General features: G+C 39.3%; 1 protein-coding gene across 16 annotated transcripts in view; it reads right to left on the reverse strand.

The window, feature by feature from the left end:
* The window catches only part of nrxn1a (neurexin 1a), a 157,272-nt gene that overhangs the window by 21,248 nt on the left and 130,024 nt on the right, over nucleotides 1-6,000 (reverse strand). The window lies entirely within an intron of this gene.

The following is a 6,000-nucleotide window of genomic DNA, read 5'->3' on the forward strand; positions in this document are numbered from 1 at the left end:
ATCCCAAACATATCAGCGTTCTGCATAAACATTAATTCAAATATTAATAGTGATTATTTTTTCTTCTTTAAACCATCCAGTGGTGTGCAGCCTCTGTATGCTTTATGTTATCCAACAAACAAAAAAACAACACTGTAAAGAAACTCATTAATCGACCATAAAAACAAAAGCACCATTTATTTGTCCGTGAGTAATTTATCTGGAAGCACAAAGCATCAGAAAGATTTACTGACACTATAATGGACTCTCAAATAGCAGCATTTATATTTCATAAGTTAATCTCTCCGGTTTCTATTTTAATTAGGCTATTACACAAAGGAAATGCATGACAATGGAGAAATTAAGATGTATTTTTCCCACTTGTATTTATGCCTCCTTATTCTTGATGGCATTATTGTATCCATAAGATAAGAACGCTTAATAATTTGAAACACTGCATCTGTGAAAATCTGGCTTAATACTCATACTCCTGTCTCACCCGAGTTAATGAGATGGTCAAATGTTAATGAGGGGGTCAAATGAGGATGCCGAAGGAACTATTTCTTGATTTTCTGCTCGGTTTCGCTGGCCATATTTTAAATTTAAGCTTGTACACAAGATAGAGAAAGATAGGAGCATTGATGTGTGAGAGGACCATCACATAGAGCGAAGAGTGTTATTCACTTAGTTGGTGTTGGCGTGCAATTAAGAGTAATAAATGTAATGCGTAATGTTATTAAACAACACAAAGACACTCATTTTTATCCAAAATGTTGTGTTAAATATATACACTGAATTAAACCCTCCTTTTAAAACCCGTACGACAGCAGCCTGGTCACTCTGATTAATTTGGCGGCTCATTGGTATGAAACATAATTTGTCTCGTTGTTTCTGCTAGAGAGTTAATGCTGATTCTTGTCAGTGACTATTAATGTGCAGAAGGTGATGTGATACACATCTACACCACTAGATGGCCTCAAATATTAATTACTGTTTGGTCAAACAGTGATAAAACAGAGTAGGGCTATTTTACTTCAATCACTTCCATGGAAACCAGTTTAAAAAAGCAAGAAAAAAACACACACATATCTAATTAATTCTCCAAACATGTAATGTACTGGCTTGCTGTCATCACAGCTTAATAATGGAGATGCAAACATGCACAGCAGTGTTCATGTATACAAAGCTGCCCTCTTGCCATAATTGCTCTATTTGCATGTGCACTGCTTGCTGGTTGTTTTTGTAATAAGGTGTCAGAAAGCATTTTTATCCGACCCCACTCAGACCCCTAACACTGAAGGAACACCGTTACTGTTAAAACTGTCACTACAACTAGCTTTCAACCAACAGATCTTGCTCCATTTTGAGGAGACAGAATGAGGCAGATGTTAGTCAGAGGCAAACAAGTTGACAGGCTACTGAATATTCTCCCTGCTTCTCTGAAATCTGTGTCAGTGTAAATAATCAGATGAAATATGAGCCAAGGAGATGAGAAGAAATTCTATTCATGACTCATTCATACCTTTCTAACAGGACAAAGCCTGACACCAGAGTTCATTCATTACCTTACCCAAGAGAGGAGAGACATTGCTCTTCTGACTGTCTTGGGCTCTAAACTCAGCAGCTCTCGGTCTTTGCTTGGGCAGAATGTTCCTCTAACACCTCAGCCATAATGAGGACACAGTGCCTGTTAGCCATATAGCCAGTGTCAATATGACGATGCTTGCACTTCACCCTCATCACCTTGTCCTCTCTCTCTAATGACATTCCTCCCCGACCAATTTCTCTTCTTCTGTCCATTTTTTCTCCATTTTTTTTCCCTGTGAAGTGATGTGAGAGAAAAAGGTTGTGCTCTGATGAGCCGTGACATGCAATGCTCCGCGCTAAATGGGAGACTGACCTCCCTTTCTCCATCCACTCTGGACAAGAAGATGACCTCAACCCAGCGGCCGTGCTATAAAGACTCCTTGACTTGGTTCTGGCGGGAAGGGACGGACTTATAGAAAGAAAAAAATGAAAAAGGAAAAAAAGAAGAAGGAAATAATACTTGAGTGAATTTGACGGCGAAGATAGAAAAGAAACAATCAGTGCGTGCTATGGCCAGCGAGTTCAAACCCATTACAGTGAAACTTCACTGCTCTCAGGCAATAAGCAAATAAGAGCAATGGGCTACAACAGAGCATGGATGGGGCAATAATTTTTATCCCCTTTGACTTCAAAGCAGGTTTAATCACAGAAAAAATGTAGGAGGCCATAGTTTAAGAGATACACGTACCACGGTGGTAATGTCTCTGTCCTACATTCTGTCCCATGCGTAATAGTGTCCCAGATTAGACACACTCCACTTAAAAAGCTCCAACATGAATGCCTTTGAGGCAAAAGACGCAAGAGAGGATAGAGTAAATGAGCCATGACACCAAAGCCCAAATTACTATGAAACAATAAATGCTCTGGGTTGTACACTTCACTGTGTGGTGTTCTGTAAATGCATCAAAGTAAATAATACATTTATATTAATATATATATATATATATATCACACCGATGGCTATTTTTTCACCAGTGAGTCCGTGGTGATGGTTTAGGAACTGCTTAATTATTTCATTTTCACAACAAAAGACTCAAAATCAATTCTTATTGGCTAAACTAGTTTGGATCAAGCATCAAAATGATATTACTGTACCTTGAGCCACGTTAGTTTGTTTTCATGGCCAATATTTAAAAAAAGCGGAATCAGTAATATGTGCGGTTAATCTATAAGAGCTGCGTTGATCGTTTTGGTTAGTAATAACTTGTCACACAATTGTACTTAACTAAAAAATCTACAATTATAGAAAGGACATTATTATAATCACACTATCAGATGTCACTCGGATGAGGATGGCTTAAATTTTGACTCTGGTTATGTTTTTCCTCACCAACTTTGCCTCTGATTTGTTCAAAAGGCATAAATGTAAATTTTATCATTTATATTCTGAATTTATAGATTTCTGTAAAGCTGCTTTGTGACAACGTCCATTGTTATATGACTAAAATTCAACAGGATTGAATCATTATGATGCTAATAACCCATATGGCACACTTTCAGCTACATCCTTGATTTTAATAGTTAATAAAAGATTAAATATATTCCTGTTATTTTATAGATCACTGTCTTGAATCAGGCTGGACTCATATAATAAACCTGTGCTTTTGACCGCAAACATTTTGATCATACAAGCCTATTTTCTATTTCACCCCCACAACCACGTCTCTGTTCTCTGTAGGCGCTGAAAGGATTTCTGCGTAAAATATAATCTCAGAGCTAAAATTACTTTCCATAATGTTGTTGTCTTTCTACAGACTCTCATATCTGTTTCTGTAATTATTCATCTCTCAAGCTGGCACAATCATTGTCTGCTTTTAAAAAAAGGTTTGCTGAACAAACCCTGCCTTCAGGTCAGCACTGATACCAAGCCGGTGGAAAATCTGAGCTCGTCTGAACACGGCTTGATCCCTCATCTTACTGCTAGTTAGATTGAACTAATTTACTGTAAATTACTGAATATCATCTAAATCAATGTGCAAATAAAATGTTGTACATTGTATATTGTTTGAAATATGTTTTCTGTTGTTGATTATTCAACACACACACACAGACACACACACACACACACACACACACACACACACACACACACACACACACACACACACACACACACACACACACACACACACTCCATGTGTGAATAATGAATTTTGGTTTGAATGCAGCCTCCAGAGTTTTCTTTCCAGAGATTTCTCCTCGGCAATTAGGGGACAACCACAGCGCCACCCTGACTGATGGAGCATTTTAACTCAATGTGAATGGCAACAATCTTCCAGTGCCAAAAACAAAATGAGGCAATTGTTCTCAACATGTGAAAGCAGAGATTACAATGAGTGTGGAAGAGTTGAGCGTAAAACGGGTCTGATTACACGATAGTCACAAAACTGCAGCATCCATTCAATATTTGTGTTATTGTTCAGTTGAATAATTAAGCTCAAGGCAAAATAATGCATAATTGTTTTGGATTTATTCGTTTGGGATAATTGGTGTTAAATCAATAGATGCAAAATAACAAGTAGTAATTATAGTAATATTATAATTATTATTATTATGCTTTTACACACACACACACACACACACACACACACACACACACACACACACACACACACACACACACACACACACACATATACACACACACACACACACACACACACACACACACACACACACACACACACACACACACACACACAAACACACACATGCAGGCGCACACACGCACGCACGCACACACACACACAACAAGTCCTATAACACACCCAGAAACACAGTTGCCAAATCCCAAAGGGCTGATATAGTGTTGCTTCAGGAGCCACTAATGATGTGCCTCATTTAGTGCAAAGTACAAGCTGTAGCTGCTGGAATGTGACTGTGTGTGTGTGTGTGTGTGTGTGTGTGTGTGTGTGTGTGTGTGTGTGTGTGTGTGTGTGTGTGCATGTGTGTTTGTGTGGGTATGCACACCGCTGAGGAGCCATGGCATTCAGCCCAAATGAGCCAGAGCAACTGTGAAACCTCAGCCATTTTACATGAAGAGCCTCTCTGCACCACTCAGGCTAATGCCTAGGGCTAATGCCTAGGGAGAGTGTTTAATTGGACCAAACACAAAGACAAGTGATACATGCTTTCATAAATAAATAGTGGGCGATATCAAAATAACACAATCATATACGACACTCTCCATAATGAACGCGCCATAATGTATCGGCTCTGTGTGTCAGGGGATAGAGACTAGAAACTACTGTGCTGTGTGTGCAGAATATGTGCTAAGTAAAACCAACCACACACACACACCACACTTCTGTCACACACACTCACTCTTACTGTCACAAACACACACACACACACACACACACACACACACACACACACACACACACACACACACACACACACACACACACACACACACCACACTTCTGTCACACACACTCACTCTTACTGTCACAAACACACACAAACACACACACACACACACACACACACACACACACACACCACACTTCTGTCACACACACTCACTCTTACTGTCACAAACACACACAAACACACACAAACACACACACACACACACACACACACACACACACACACACACACACACACACACACACACACACCACACTTCTGTCACACACACTCACTCTTACTGTCACAAACACACACACGCGACACACACACACACACACACACACACACACACACACACACACACACCAAATGTATGTCCTTATCAGAACTAGATCTAGACCATACAAGTTAAGATTTCTGTTTTGGAGCCTCTGAGACTAACACTTGGCCCCACATCCTCTTAACTTCCAAAACCAGACAGAATTTCCGGAAGCTATCCAGACGTGCTCTCATTGCCTGTCCCTCCAGCACTCATCTCCTGTTCTCTGAGAGCAAGCAGCAGTCTGAATAGAGATGAAATCTCTTAAAGCACTTTCCTATCAGTCTCTTCCACAATCTGTAGTCAGACGGATGAATTCAGACTGTTTTTTCCCCCATGCACCTGTCATTAGACTTAAATAGTCAGTTCTTGTTGAAGCTTTAGCTCTAAACTGACAGCTTGTTAAAAATCACAATGAGCAACTGCTTTTTTAAAAATTTTTTATAAGTTCCAAATGATGTTTTTCATGCTTCACAAGCAACAGTTAAAACAATGACATTACTGTTTGTTACAGGGATGTTTTTACACCCTGGTTTTATTTTCATACTGATGTTTTAATCCCACAGCTACAAAGCGACAGGTAGAACTGTCCAAACTAGGCTTCTGTCTATGGGAGGAATTTAAGTGGTCAGTGTCGTGGTTTCATTTCATTTCATTTCATTTCACCCCTTTTTTTGGAAAAGAGGTTTTAAAATATGAGTTAGAGTGTTATTAAAGTGTTATTGCTGCAAGAGGAAGAGACATAAGAGAAGGAGTGG

Source organism: Tachysurus fulvidraco, chromosome 8 (genome assembly GCF_022655615.1).
Source record: "Tachysurus fulvidraco isolate hzauxx_2018 chromosome 8, HZAU_PFXX_2.0, whole genome shotgun sequence".
In the NCBI taxonomy this organism is placed as follows: domain Eukaryota; kingdom Metazoa; phylum Chordata; class Actinopteri; order Siluriformes; family Bagridae; genus Tachysurus; species Tachysurus fulvidraco.